The sequence below is a fragment of the Amblyomma maculatum genome, chromosome 10, assembly GCF_055883805.1.
Source record: "Amblyomma maculatum isolate TAMU_Amacu chromosome 10, ASM5588380v1, whole genome shotgun sequence".
In the NCBI taxonomy this organism is placed as follows: domain Eukaryota; kingdom Metazoa; phylum Arthropoda; class Arachnida; order Ixodida; family Ixodidae; genus Amblyomma; species Amblyomma maculatum.
This window is the reverse complement of record NC_139353.1, coordinates 68229842-68245337: the sequence shown is the minus strand read 5'-3', so window position 1 is coordinate 68245337 and position 15496 is coordinate 68229842. Positions and strand designations below refer to the sequence as shown.

General features: G+C 47.4%; 1 pseudogene; it reads left to right on the top strand.

The window, feature by feature from the left end:
* Window positions 1-240: 240 nt before the first annotated feature.
* Window positions 241-1365, top strand: LOC146176744 (uncharacterized; annotated as a pseudogene).
* Window positions 1366-15496: the final 14131 nt, after the last annotated feature.

Sequence of the window (15496 nt, the reverse complement as noted above, 5' to 3'; positions counted from 1 at the left end):
TAATGTAGGCGAATAAAAAATTACCGGAACAAGTTATACAATGACGTTTTAAATGTATAAGGCGCAATTATTTTATGTCGGAGTCATAGTGGTACTTTGAATGGCTATTTAGTCGAAAAGCTTCGAGGTTCTCAGCGGGCTGTGCTGCTGCAACATGGAAAACTCGATCACCGAGAAATATTTCGTCATGTCACACAAAGTTGTTGTAGTGCCATCATCACCGCCAAACATTTCTCCGACATGCGAGCACTTCCTCAGTGTTCCGTCGAAGTACGTCGAGTTCCGCCCTCCATCGAAGTGTTCCTCTGAACACTTGGACGGTAAAGCTTCTGAAGCTGGTGTTTCCAGCACTCTGAGCTCATAGGAGCTGCCACGGTGTCACAGCATCAAATATATTTTTTAAGAGCAAAACTGGAAGAAAAATCATGGAGCGCCTTGGGTTCGAACCCTCGGAGTGCTCAAAGTGGAGAGATAACGTACCTAGAGTAACTAGAGATGTGCTCAAAATTACACCGCTGCCGAAGAACATGCATCCGGTATTTCATACAGGCAGACGCAATGATAGGACTGTGGCCCTACAAGTCAGATTTGAAGGTAGATCCGATGTGGTCTACACGGACGCTGCCAAATACGATAGCAAAGCAGCACACACAGCGGTAGTGGTTCGCGAAAGTGGAGACCTGGTCTCGTGCTGCACCTTTAAAAACACAAGTTCAACTGAGGCAGAAGTTGCCATTGCTCTAACACGAAAGCGTACAAGACTGATAGTTACTATAAGACAACAATTAGGAATTACAATATGGGCAGAATCTCTCCTGCAGCCGCCAAAATTCTGAAAGAAGCGCAAGTGCCAGCAGGGCAAATCACACTGATCTGGTCCCCGGCTCATCAGGGCCTTGAGGGGAACGAGAAGGCGCACGATATCGCCCGAGGGCTAACTTTCCTGACGATCGCCGTTGGCGCGCCGCCTTCATGCGAGGAACCCCAACCTTCTGGTGACGAACTCAGAACGTCACTGAAATTATTTCTCAGTACAAGCTCGGTCGTCAGACTTGTCCAGCAGCGGATGAACAGCTCAGCAGAAACGAAGGAATCATGTGGAGAAAATTGCAAATAGGGGTGTTTCCAAACCCTCAGTTGTACAGTAGATGGCATCCGCAAGTCTTTAATCCTAGCTGTACTCATTGCAATAGCATAGCAAATCTAGTCCGCATAGTCTGGACCTGCCCATTGTATAACGATCGTAATAGAATTATAGCATCCTGGGAGAAATTACTACTCAATCACGAAGCTGAAGAACAACGAAAAGTCATCGCTCTCGCCCTGGCCGCCGCCGAGTCCCAAGGTATTCCGGCTGACGGTTAGGGGAATGATTGGAGGTGTAGGCTAAAGCCTTCTTCCCCGCAATTGTTGACTGGTGCGAATAAAAGTTATTTCACTCTCACTCTCAGTAGAGGCGTCCCGCTTTCGAGAGCGACTGTTAAAAATGAAAATTACGGGGGACTTTAGCGACTAAAGAAGTGAAAGGCGGAGACCTGAGTGCCGCATTCTGCTGCAACTGGCACCAATTAGTAATTAATTATTTACGAGACATCATTTAATTACTGGAATGACTTTTAATAGACATCTCCAGGAAGTTGCCTGATGTCTTGTGAGTGCCTTGTAGGGAAGAGGGTATTTACGGCGTCCTAACTTCCAAAACATGCTGAGTTTTCCGTAGCTGTTCGGAGTAGTGTTGGTTTCCCCCTTGTAGTGGCTCGCTGGGTTTGTGTTACCTCGAACTATCACATCGACTTTGAGGTTTCCCTCCACTCCTCCGTGCTCAGGTGCCCATACTATATTCTGCTTGCTTTTGAGGTTTATCACCTCCCTGAGGAGGGTGCCGGCCTGCCTGCCTACTTCCTCTTAGGAAGCTTCTGCATGCGGCCTGTGAGTCTGTTACGATTGTATAGCCCTTGTTTCTGTTTGCTTCCGTGATGATTAAAGCTATTGCCACCTCCTCCGCCGTGTCTATATCGCCGGTCCTAATTGACATGCTGGATATTACTTTTCCCTCGTTGTTCACGACGGCTACCACCGCCGCTTTTCTGTCTCTGTACGTGAAAGCATCCATGTAGAGGACATTTGATTTTTTTGCCAGGCTCCTGCCTAAAGCTTTTGCCCTAGCCTCTCTCCTCCCTGTGTTATTGTTTCGGTTGACCTTGCGCGCCCTCCTCTAGCAGCTCCGCCGCTAACGTTGCGGTTAGGATATCTATATTTCCTGACGCACTCCTTGGAGCCAGTGAGGTGGGAGTCTCTGCTGATTAGACAAAGAAGCTTGGTTTCATGTCCATCTTCTGGGCTGGTCTTGCCGCAGGCATAGCAGCGGTTTGTTTCTGAATGCTAGCAAACGTCTGCCCTGTGTCCGACGACGCGGCATCGGGTGCAGGCTGGGGTAGTCTTCCGGTAGAGATGCACCGGAATGGTTTCGTCGCAGTAGAACACGTAGAAAGGCGCTATGCGTCCTTTGAACGAAAGCACTGCTACGTTGGACTTGACTAGTTTGCGCATGCTGACAACTCTGGCCACGGGCGAGTGGATAGCTTCGGAAATGTCTTTGTCTAACTCGGGGGTCCACCCGGATACCCCACGGCAGGAGTTTTCGGTTGTTTTGAGGTGAGTTTGAACCGAACTCTACTTGCCGTCAATGGTCATGATTTTTATAGCGAGCACTTGCCTTATGTAAAGCGGATTCTGGACGCCTATTATTACGATATTTTGATCCCAGGCAGGCCGGATGGATAGCTCCTTCGCAGCTTGAGGGACCCTGTAGCTGCGTAGATGGCTTCTCCGATTTTGTTGTTTCCTGTGTAGTCTTCTAAGTTGCGCGTGTCTCTAGGCTTGAGTACAACCACGGAGTCCTCTCTCCCAAACTTTGGAACGACCGCCTGCTTCCATTGCTGGTAAGCTAGGACGACGCTGGTTGCTGCTGCTCAGACGTGGCAGGACAGCTGCCAGCGTTCCCATTGATACGACGCAGCAACTCTTTTCTTGAACTTCTTCTTGATGTTGTATTCGGTGAAATCGTCGAAAACGGCCAGTTTTTTCTTCGAAAAACTAGGTTTCTACGACTTCCATGGATTACGGGTCGTAGCCGCTTGCATTCGCCATTTGCGTCGATGAGTTTACTTACACCTGGCCGCACTCCAGGCTAGGCCTAAAAGGCCTAGCTCGGCCATCGCAGGTGATGAAAAAGAGAAGCCCCGCTAGGTGCCAAAAATTGGCCCACCTGGTTAGGGATGGTATCCACGGGGACCAGATGACTTCACGAATCTTGTCCAGCTATAGCTTTCAGACACTGCAGATAACGTGTCTGGTTGAAAACAATGAATTATCCAGAGCCGACGTGATGCACGTCCGCGCTTCTTGGCAGCACGCCGAGGTGGTGGTGGTTAAACATTTATTGTACATTTTGACGGCGGTTTATTTGGCGCGGAGCCTTAAGGAAATCGGCCTTACAATACTAGGTGGAGTCCCTAGTCAGACTCCATTGGCGGTTGCCGCCGCCCGCGCACGCCGCGTTAAGGCCCGTTGGGCCTGTAGGTCGCAGCAACCGAGCAGGGTCGCCTCCCAGTCCTCCCGGGAAGGGCTAAGAATAGGGGAAGGGATGGGTTCTGTTGGCAGGCCCGTACCATGTAGTAGGTGTCAACGACCTCCCCACAGTACTGGCACTGGCCAGTGAATTGGGAGTCAAAATGTTGAAGTACTGCCGGGCACAGCATCGTGTTGGTGAAGAGGCGCAGGAGCGGCCTTTCGTTTGCTTTTCCAAACCCATTCCGAGGAAACTGCCAGGAGAGAAAGCGCGCGGGCGGCTGCTTCAGCTGCCTCGTTCCCAGGAAGACCCTGGTGACTAGGAGCCCAGACGAGATATCGGCATGAGGGGTCCGTGTCCCCACTGCAATTGTGATAAATTCTATAGGCTAAGGGGGTGGTCCACCTTTGCGCGACGTTCCGACAAGCCCCTGGTGAGTCGGTGATAATAAATTTAGAGGTGTGGTCTGAGGCGGCGAGTGCAAGGGCTACCTGTTCAGCGTATGTTGTAGACTTGTACCTGATGGTAGGGTCATCGACTGTGTTCCCGTTGTGAACGACTGCGGTCGTATACCAGCTCCCCGGATCGGGTCCCGATGCATCCACGTAGAACACGCCTAGTTTGTTGCCGGCATCAGCGGCGTTTGAAATGGATTTACAGGATAGAAAAGCTAGGCGCCGTATCTGCCAGAATTCTCTACAGACACATATACCAGGCCGTAAAGGAAGGAAGGAAGGTGGGAGTGAAAGAAAAGAGGGAGATAGAGCTGCCGTAGTGGAGGGCTACGATCCACCGCGCTATAATGGCTTTCGCCTCATTGCACTTTAGAAGTCCAAAGTGCCCTCTAGAAATATTTACTGCAGTTTCTCGCGTGTGCACTTCGCAGTTGGGTGCCGATGTGTTCAAGGCGACATTGACGCTCAGCTACCCTCAGCTCATGGATGCCGCCACGCCCTCCAGTGTCTTCAACGGCCCCACGGTGCAGACGGATAAGACCAGCTACGACAACGTCTGCCGGCTGAAGAAGCACACCTTCCAGAACGACGACGAATGTGTCTGGGCCCTCGGAACGAGCAGCACTAGCGGCACCGAGGTGCGCCGCATAGTTACTTTAAGCGGTAAATGCATAAGGCGACTACCCTTGGCGATGCATCGCGAGACGACCTCGCCAACGCCTGTCATCGCCAATGCAGCATGCCGCACGAAGAGAAGAGACTTTGCGACAGAGCGGCGCGTTTTCAGCGTTGCTCTACCACCGCCCCGTCTTTAGGTCGAGGAGAAAAGTGAAGCTAATATCCACTTTTGAACACTAAACAGCATAGGGCACGATAAAACGGTAATGAAATTTCGTGTAACGCATCACTGTTCCAAGGGACAAAGCGCAGCGGTGCGCTACTGCACTTCAATGCAGACTTGAAACTCAAGAAGTGACTTTATCCTGCTTCTTTTAAAAATTAACAATATCTAGCCACACTAGCCTTTCTTTTCCTTTCTTACCCTACCAAGCGTTTACTGAATTGCCTCGATGCACTCATATATATGGCATGATTAGACAATGTGGCAATCATTCAATCATATCAATCAATCAGTGTGATTGTCTGTAGGTTCTGCCTTGTTGCCGCAAGCCACCAGCTAACGGCCTCTTGGCTCTTCCACTAAGACCCAGTAACACTACTCCCGACAATAAAGTTTTTTCTCTCTCTCTTTTGATCAAACCGGACTAGGAAGACAAACTCGCAAAAAAAAAGCCAGAATGAAATATGAGTACCACAAAGCCTTCTGCGATTGGCTGTCTCGCGAGCTGCTTCCGGGTGACGCGTGGAATTTATATAAACCCAAAACCTGAGTGACAGCGACGCGCGGGAATGCTTTGGCGGCCTTCTGTCCACCACACGACGCTGTCGCCCTCCGTGTCGCTGCGAATTGTCACCTCATGCGATTGGCACTTTGAGGTCTTAAGCTCATGATGGCACGAGTCGGTAATGGCGTCCTCTACACTTTTAAAACCCTGCTGTGGCTATTACCCACGCAACAACAATAAAATAATATATTTTGCCCTACGATTCTATGCATTCCAAGACGGTAAAAAATGCTAGAGCTAGGGCACTTTGAACAACTAAAGTGCGATGAGGTGTAAGCTATTATAGCGCGGTGGATCGTTCCCCTCTATGCGACGCCACGCGACGCTTCTTTCACGCCGAGCTGACTCAACGAAAATGTGCGCCGATTTTGTGTCACTCTCCCAGTGCCTTTTCACACGATTATTAGAACTATAACTGAACCGCACGAGATACAAAAGATATTTCTTGGAGGAATTATATCACGGTCAGATATTGGGAGCGAAGTACCAAAACATGCAAGTATATTGAATCTAATAGGTCCAATTATGTTCCCTTTTCCCCTTTCATGACGTGGCCGGTTGCCAAAACGTATATACTTTATACATTAAGGGTCTCGATGGGGAAAAACTCTGCGTATTTCACGTTAGTATATGTCTAATCTCTAAATCATTTCAAGGTGCTTTCTATCTTCATACATACTTAATTTCTAACGCAATAGCTTGCCACCCTCCCCAGGGAGCTGCTAGGGGTCTATGTCACGTCTGCAAACATGGTGTACGCCTACCATCACAGGACCACCGCTGCCGCGAGATGCGGCTACTGGAGACCACTGGGAGAGTAATATTCGTTGATAAGTAATTGGCTTCAAGGTTTTGATGACGTCATAACTAAAGGAGAAATGATTGACGAATCGAGTAAGGTCAACCCTACTCGCCGATTCTAGCAAGGGACAGTCAGCAATAGAGACAACGCTGGCATAGCTGATAAGAGAGATAGCTTTCTATGCATATTTCCAGTTCCCATGCTCAAAACGTGCACATGCCTATGTCGTTTACTCAGATTGCCCTCTACGCCGGCCCTGAGGAACTGACGCTACGCATGCGTCGCTCGTACGCCGACAGGTTCGGGGACGCCCCCGTGGCCCTGTTCGACCTTTTTTTGGACGACTTCGATGGAAACTGTAAACGTCCTGGACAGTCGCTGTCTCCACAGGTGGCTGCCATCGCCGAGGCTTCCTTGCCTCTCTGAGTGGATACGCGCGCCCCCATCGAAGCAATTTCGATGCCACCGAGGCGTCGCAACGAACGCTCTATGTGGACATCCCTGTACAGCGAGACCAGCAACGAAGGAAGAAGGGATTCGAGTTTATATGTCATGCAATTATATACTACGTTCGCCGATGAACGTTTTCTGTTTGCGAAGTGACAAGCACGAGGAAAAGTATCTGAGCATATTTGCGATGACTAGTGGACCAGGAATAGGACAAATGTTTGGGCCTGCGTTTTGCGATTTCTTTTGATTTGCTGCTTTTTGTCACAAATGTATGGATAAGTACGATGTATTTCACAGCATTATACCTAATGTAACGCTACGTGCCTCAAATTAGTGTGTGTCCCTCCTAATCGCCTTCTAGGCTTCCCTGGTGCTCGTGTGTGCAAAATATTTTATCCGTTTTTTTTTTTTTTTTATTGGCTCCGATTACTTCATTCTGATACTTAACATGTGTCTTCTTTGTATTACTTCATTTAAAACCCCAGCGAGATTCCACAGTTTCGGGTATGATGAAACGTCTGTGCAAACAATGTCTTGTTTCAAACACAAACCAGAATAATTGTAGTTCTCGTTACCTGGTGTTTGTTAAAACGTCAGCAATGCAGAAGAGTTGACGAACGCTGCCACCTGGGATGTGCCGGGAGCACTAATAAAGCCTCGCGTGGGTACATAAAAAATTGTGAAGCTTCTGCTCTGGTTTAAAGACACCGATAGCGATATGATAAAGCAATCGTTATACGAAACACATGACGTAGGGCTACATTTAAGTGATACAGTGTCCCAATATTTATTTTCATGGAGTCGGCTGCGCTAGTCAATTGACCGACGACTGGGCACAGCAGTTTCTCTCAAACCACATGCAACGGCGCAGGCGTGTTCGCGCCTTTGAAAGGGCGCCTCGTCTCCACCTCGGCATCCGTGCGCAACGATTAAGTCGCGTGGGCGATGCGATGTGACCGATATTGAAAAATAACCATACTCACCGTTTCTGGATCGCATTTTGCAGGAAGAGAAGAGAATGAGCCGAGGACATCTCGGTTGGCGTTTCGTTAAGGCCGCACAAATGAATGAACCGGAATTTTATATATATATAAAGAACCGCGTTATATAAAGAAAGTTCTCTACCTAAGGACATGTGCGTAGGGGACCATCTAAAAAGAAGATAGAAAGTTCTCTGCGCAAATGCTGATCACTCAAACAAACATGTTGAATCCTCTCTAAATTTCGGTTCGCCTCTGCTTTGGCGACCACCACTCTATGTCCGAGGTTTTGAAGCCGACACCTTAATGGTCGTGGTTAGTGTATTTAACCTGCGGGAAGCTCTAACAAGTGTCTACTGATCCGGATTCCTCCAGTGTGGCTTAGCCCACTAGATACAAACTCGTTCGTGGTTCATCAATTCCAAAAACTACTGCCTTGGGTTTGCTTTCGGTAACGCTTTTACGCAGTAAAGCAAAAGTTGAAAAAAATTAGCTGGTGGTTAGCTTGTGGCTAAACCTGGAGTTAGGCGAGAGCTATCTGCATTGCTACGCTTAAGTTCGGCTTGAAAGTAGACAAGGATTTTGCACATAGTAGTTTACTCTATGGTTTTGAACTTTATTTATGCCAATGGGGCACTTTTGACCACTAAAGTGCATGAGGCGAAAACCTCTATCGCGCGGTGGTCCGAAGCCCTCGACTACACCTTTTTCTCTGTTTTCACTCCCACCTTTGCAATGACGCGAAAGCCTAAGCTACCAGCCAATATATAAAGCCCCGCTTTAACCGAGCCGTATGAACGGGCCTGTGTGTCCTAGGCATAACGTGAATACGAGGGATTAGGCAGGCTGATTGTGATATCGCATTCCCATATGAAATGAGAGACCCGAGTTGGCAGCTTCTGCCAAATGTAATGTCAGGAAGCCCTAAGTCCAGTTAGTGCTCGACCATGTCAGTTACCAGCTATCGCCTCCCACCACTCCTTGCTTCGCTCTTTGAACAGGCCCGGTCAGCCACCGGACAGGCACGACGAAATGGCAGTACTGTGGCCAATGTAGCTCTCGCTACAGAATTACGACGGTTGTAAACTGCAGAGCTACGCTGTTCGCTACTCCACGTATACGACAGATCTTTGAGTAACTGCAAACAGTACACTGAAGGACCGCCGATCATTATCTCTTGTTGCCGCAGGCTATGTATCATTTCAGTTGCTAGTTACAGCTGTAGTCATACAAGTAGGCGAATGCATCACCTGAAGAAAACACTCAAGGGAAGCAAACTGACCTATCTCGTCTTTTTGGAAGACGCGACGCCGCTTCAAGCATCGCCAAACTGCCACCAACAATATTTGCACGCGGCGCTGCCTCCTGGCGTGTGCTTGCTCCCTCCGCGGTAGAGAGGAGACGAGAGCAACGGGCGCACGGAGCACACGGAGGCAAAGCGTGCGCATCCCGTGTTGCATGGTCAGTCAACGTGCCGCGGCGTTGTGGCGCCAGATGTACGCCGCACAATTTGGCCGCTAGGGAAAGAGCGCGCGCTCCAGTCGTGCTGCCAAGCTTGAGTTTGGGGTCTTATACACATGAACAAGATGTCAGCCCAATTCGTCTAAATAAGGCAAGCGAGACCATGGCACACGCCATGAAGCTCCTCCCTTGTGTGACGCCGCTGTTGTATGAACGCTTCGCTTGACATCTACGTGGCGGGACGGTTATAGGCTGTCGTCTTTGACTAGCATCTGCATTTTTGTCCCGAGAAAGTGAAGAATCATTGTGCGGACGGAGCGAGTTGAGCGCTGTTACTTCAAACTATTGGATATCTGGCCGCGAGCAAATCGTCATAGCCTTTGAATGTAGTTCTACACTCTTGGAAGAGAGGAACAAGCGTACGAACCGTAAAACTATGGAAGAGTTTGCTCGTTTGGTTTTTGTTTTATGGTGTTCAACGTTCCATAGCGATTCAGGCTGTGAGAGACGCCATAGTTGAGGTCCCCGGAAGTTTAACCACCTGGAATTCTTTTACGAGCACTGACATCACAGAGGACATGGACGCCTTGCTTTTCGCCTACATCGTAAAGGGGCTCCGAGGCCGGGATTCGGTCCCACATCCTCGGGTACTCTAGTCGAACTCCCTAACCACTGCAGCGCCGTGACGGGACGAAAGCTGCCACGAAATTTCAGACATGCGTACACCAGGGCTACGCGCGTTACTAAAATTCTAATAAAGCAGTCGTCAAATTCTACTGTCTCGAAGTTTTCAATGTAAACATATGCTAACTGCAGTGAATTAAAATATTCCATTTATTAATTACTCATAATAAAATGGTAATTATCTTCATCTGCGTGGCCGCATATCCTGTTACAGAAACAATTTCTGTGTAAGGGTGTCAAGCATTGCCTAAATCCTGACAGTCTAACGAACACCCCATAGATTAACGCTGCTCATCGGCATGTAAACTATCGGTCGTCATATAACGCAGGTATATACTCTCTTAGCATCAAAACTTGTTAACAATAAGACAATGGCTACGTTCTTTCACCTCATGCTTCGGAGCCACGCGAGATTACCGCGTATTAGGTCTACCAAACTGGGAATTGACAGAAGGTGCCATAAAGGCTCTGTAAATCATCTCGGCATGTCGTATACGATTAGCTCAATTCCGAGGTGAGCAACCAGCTCTCTTGTAAGATCGTTTACAGGTCTATACAGACAAAAAGCTAATTAGAAGCCTCTTCTTAACACTATTTGCGGAAATCCGTGTAAGCTCGTCCTCTAGACTCGTTTTCAACCGTAGTCAGAACGTCTCACCCTCAGACAACACTTTCCCTTCCTTTGAGCGAACGAAAAGCGGCTCATACCCTCATCTACGTGAACTCCTGCCAGTCGCTACGAGTAGGTTTGACGTTAAATGAAGTACTCATTTATACTATGAAAGAGGGATATTTGCCGGGCGCCTCGCTTTAGCCATCTTGAAGGTAGCAGAAGTGTGTTCGAGATCAGCTCGAAATAGGGTTCGAACGCGACCGCCGGCGGCTGCGTTTCGCTGGAGGCAAAACAGAGAGGTGTCCGTGTGCTGTGCGATGTCTGTGCACGTAAAGATGTTCAGGTGGTCTAAATCTTTACAGGGACTCAGCGGCGATTGGGGACGACACGTCTGGGACGATTTCATTTGCAAAACTACTCTGATGGTGCTGCTGACTTTCGAAGATGGCACGAGCTTTCACAACAAAAGGTGAAATTACGAAGGCCGGCGAGTTTGCAACGCCACAGCTTCACGAGCCAAGTGTTGGTGGTTGGGGCCCATAGTCTATGGGCTGAGAAACATTTTTTCATCCTGCGCACAACCTCAAGGGGAAGTTGACGGAAGGCGCTGCTCACTCGCTATGCGTACTGGATGGTCACGTGATCACCAAAGCTGTACAATAACGACCACTGCTACGTTTCGACCAATAACGTTCGTCTTGCAGCCGATGTAAACTTTCCCGCAAAATTGCAGTATATAGGGCTACAGGTCTTCCTCTTAGGGCCTTGCTTTCATGTTTTTGAATGATGTCACTTAGTAAATTCAGTTAGCTGGCTGTAGCGTAGCTATAGGGGGGTGCTTCCGTATTTTTTTTTCTTGTGGGAAGGCAGCCGAAACACGTTTTACTAACATTATTACAAGGTCGTGCTTCTGAACACTCGATAGATAGATGTGGTTACTGAGGGGAAAAGCGGAGAGTTCAGCGGGAAAGTAGAGCATCTGGCCTGCTACCCTCCACCAGGTAAGCGGTAAAGAAGAGGAGGGTCGTGATGGGGTGACGATGCGATGAAAGGAAGTATGCCATAAATATAGAGACACAGTCATTTGTCTCACATGCGCGTTGAGTCCCACGTCGCTCAAGAAACCGCAAAAAGCCCGCATTGCCTGTGGAGCTTTCCGCTTGTCCTGCCTAGCGCCCAGCAATAAACCCTCTGAGAGAGTCCTGCTGTCCAAGCAGGACTCTCTTTTTCGAGTGAAAGCCAATTTTAAACAATGGGTCAAGCATGAATGATGAAAGCATGAATGGCGTAGCTTAAGTGTCCACCCAACTGTTATTGCGGAGTCCAAAACAGCTACCGTATACTTTAAATTTTGAGATCACTGTCATAGGTCTTTTTAAGGTGTGTCTGCTGGATTGCTGTTTGTAAAATGCAGCCTACATGACCAGCGGCGGGTTACGACTACCTGTAACCTACAGATGTTACTTTTAGCAAATTGCATTTTGTGCAAACAAAACACAACCTGTACCGAAACAATATGCTGTTATTGAACGCTAGGATACCATTTTACACGTGGACGTTCTCGAGGAAACTTCTACCTCTAACTTCTGGCGGCGTTCAGTCGTTACATGCCAATCGATTACGAGGGCGGGGTTCCGCGCCTTATGTTTTTGCTCCTTGGCCTTCGCGGTCTGTGGAAACCAGAATGTCAGGTTTCTCATTTAAAACTGGTTTTGCGCTTAGAATAGTAATCTGGTGCTTGCCCTACTTAAGGGAAGTTAACAAAGCTCTAAGACAACTAAGCTTAACTCTAAGCATTGTTAAGGGCTTCGTTGGACAATAAAAAGTTGGAATTTCTGGATAAATATTCATGTTTAGGAACATAGGACGGTAACCCGAGTCTTTTGTGTGGTATTAAATTTCTTGGTCATTTAGAATATCCTCTTGAAGGGTGCAACATTTCAGTGCCAACTTTTATGCCGAGCGTTTTCTCATTTCTTTCCCTTTTGCAAGTTGGCTGAGTTCCCCTGTAAGGAACGTGTCACTTTTCAGAAAGACGTAAAGCGTCTTCCGGTTTCGTGGCTTTGCTGGCTGCTGTTTAGAATTACGCCTGCTGGACGTTCGGTATCGTTTAGGCAGACTCATTGAAGGCTATAGACAATGTTGTTGCCAAAGTCGGCGTTGGCGAATGTGAGTTTGCTCATTTAATTATTATTATTTGTGCCCTAAACAGGTCACCGTAACAGGTGGAGTTAAAGTACAATGACTATAGCAGTAATTCGTCGAGTGTATAATGCGTAAAAGGGAATGAAAGAAGCATATCAGAGAAAATATCTTGCTATAAGTCATATATTCGCCGTATGAAACTACGATCTACATGATCCTTGTGGGGTCTATTGCCTCATTCTGAAAAATGCAGATAAAATACTCTATAGAATTTGAAATCAAAAGTCAACACTGAAAACGTCGCAAGAGTTGAATGATCGTGAATTGTTTCGGCGACTGAATGGTGAGCTGCCTGTCGAGAGTATTGCGTAAACAAGTAGGTGCGCGATGCAGCTCTTTATGACCAGGGGTGGAATCCCAATCGGATCGCGTGATGTGGCGCGACCGCTGCTATTCGCTAGGCACGTGCGTCCGGCAGTTGTCCAGGCGGTCGCAGTCGCAGAGAATATTTCGCTCGCGCTTGCAGCCCATCGCCCGCGAGAACTCTTCGCTCGAGTAGACCACGTCGTTGCAGAGGTCGCGGAGCACGGGGTCCCCACACCCCACAAAGCAGCTGAGGCGGAAGAAGAGGTGCGTGCGCTCCCTGTCGGTGAACTGGCGCCTATTCTTCTGGGCGTCGGCAGCCCACTTTCTGGCCAAGTGGGACGAGTACAGAGCCGCCCAACGAGCGCCCATGTAGGGCATCACCTGTGTCAGAGAGCGAGAGCCAAGGAATGGGGACAATCAATTAAAACATCGAAGACACTGTTTATTATAATTAATTAATAACATTCAATTAGTCGTTAATTATCGATTGATCATTGATTGTCATATGGCCATATAAGGCACTTATTCGCGCATACTGTGGTGGTGCTCTGTGATTGGTCGAGACCTCCATGACGTCATCTCGTCTCGTCCAATCAGAGCCGCCGCAAATGCGTGACACTTTTGCTGACGACAACGGTGATGCAATAAAGGCTTTCACCTTAAAATATACTTTTTAACCCAAAGCTTCACTACGCCATTTATCAGCCAAGGCCATCTTGGCAGGTTGCTTCACCTTGAACGAGCTAGAGGTGAGTGTGGCTGTATAGCTTAACCATGGTGCCACCAACGGGGTACCACTATTCGACCTTCTACTTTTGATCTTTGACGGCAGATACAGCATCGCATGTTTCCTTTGCAGTTTACGGCATCCTTTACTCCATTGTCTCGGTAATTTATTCGATGTAATACCAAGCCTGCCCATGTCAAAACTTAAGCCTATAACTAATGAAAAAACAAACAAAACCCATTTTCGCTTTGCTTAACTAAGTGTGGCAGGGCTAAACTTCAGCCCTTTTCTGATTTTGCGTCGTTTGCAGATGTCTTTTTTCGCCATTTTCGTCTATATCTCAATGGTGGAAACGCTGAAACCGGATGTCGTGACAATCGAACTGACGTCCAATTCCACTGTTTCCATTAATCAGATGACGCAATCTGAGGGCGAGAACGACACTTGTGAGATCGAGGGAAGCGTTTTGCACACACCTTGAAATCAAACCTCCCGAGCTATGAGCAAAACCCGTATTCTTAATACTCTTGTGAAAACTAGGCAGACGGTTGTCTAGTTTTCCTAAGAGTATCCGGAGAACGGGGCTTGCCTTGGCCTCGCTTTCGTAAGAAGGTTCGAAATATGGGAACTATGAGGAATGCGGATGCTGCTCACAGCGCATAGCTCAGAAGGTTTGGTTCAAAGTTGTGTGTGTGAAGGCATAAGATGGAGTGGGCGAAGAGGATTTGCTGCATCCGTAAAAAATAGGAAGAGACTCAAGCTTTGCCGTAAAAGCGCTTTTAACGGCGCCTTTTTCATTTCGAAAATTTTGCAGTGGTCGCTGTAATGCTAGGATTCTTCACGCAAATATTTTGCCAATTTTAAAAACAGCACAGCCGCGCAGTTTACAAGATGACTAATGGGACCGTAAATTGACGGACGATATACTGATGAATCTTTGTAACGGAACGTCCAATGAGAAAAGAATTTTGATAGAACGGAAAGCAAAAATGCAAAAAGCGACTCTTGTTGCAATTTAAGACCTCTTGGCCACATTTTGAAACGTCTAAAAATGACAACCTGACAAAGAAACGAGACGGCGTGCAAAGAATTGTTCATATAGCGTTCATATACCAAAGCCGCGCGCAGTCTTTGAACCCAGTAAATTTCAAAACGTTGTAGTTGCCCCATTAGCAGACTACTTACTAACCAGCGGTCTCAACATTTTGTTCTGAAAATTGTAGTGAAGGTGACACTAAAGGTTTATTTGTAATAACTGCTTAATAATAAAAGTGCCAGCGCAAATTTGCGAGTGAAAACAATTTACTATTTGTATAGCTATTTGTGTTCAGACCCAACCCCAAACTAAGATGCAGCAGCTGAGAAAACACGTCCTAGTGCCATGCTTTTAGTTCTCATTTATTTACCCATACCACCGGCTTATCTTGCGTCATTGCAGGAGTGGGTACAGTACAGAAATAAACGAAGACAGACCCAGCACCTCCATCAAGATGTTACGTGAAGACTAGTCATATTTACAATACAGCTATAACTGGGCACCCGGATACACCAACAAACTTTCATATCACGTACGTGTGCCAAAGAACAGAAAATGTAACTTGTGTAAAAAACAACTCGAAAAGTTAGTCTTAATTTCAGTAACAAAGATTTCCTTGAAGATCTCGTATGCCTTTCGATAATTTGTTCTACTGAGAAATCACGAATAGGAATAATTATAGTTTCTTTGGATTAATTCGGCTCATTAGCTGATGCGTGCAGTTCTGGGAAAAAAGTAGGCTGAAGCTTATGCCCTCCATACATTACAATCTCACAAAAATTTAGATGCAAAACATTCAA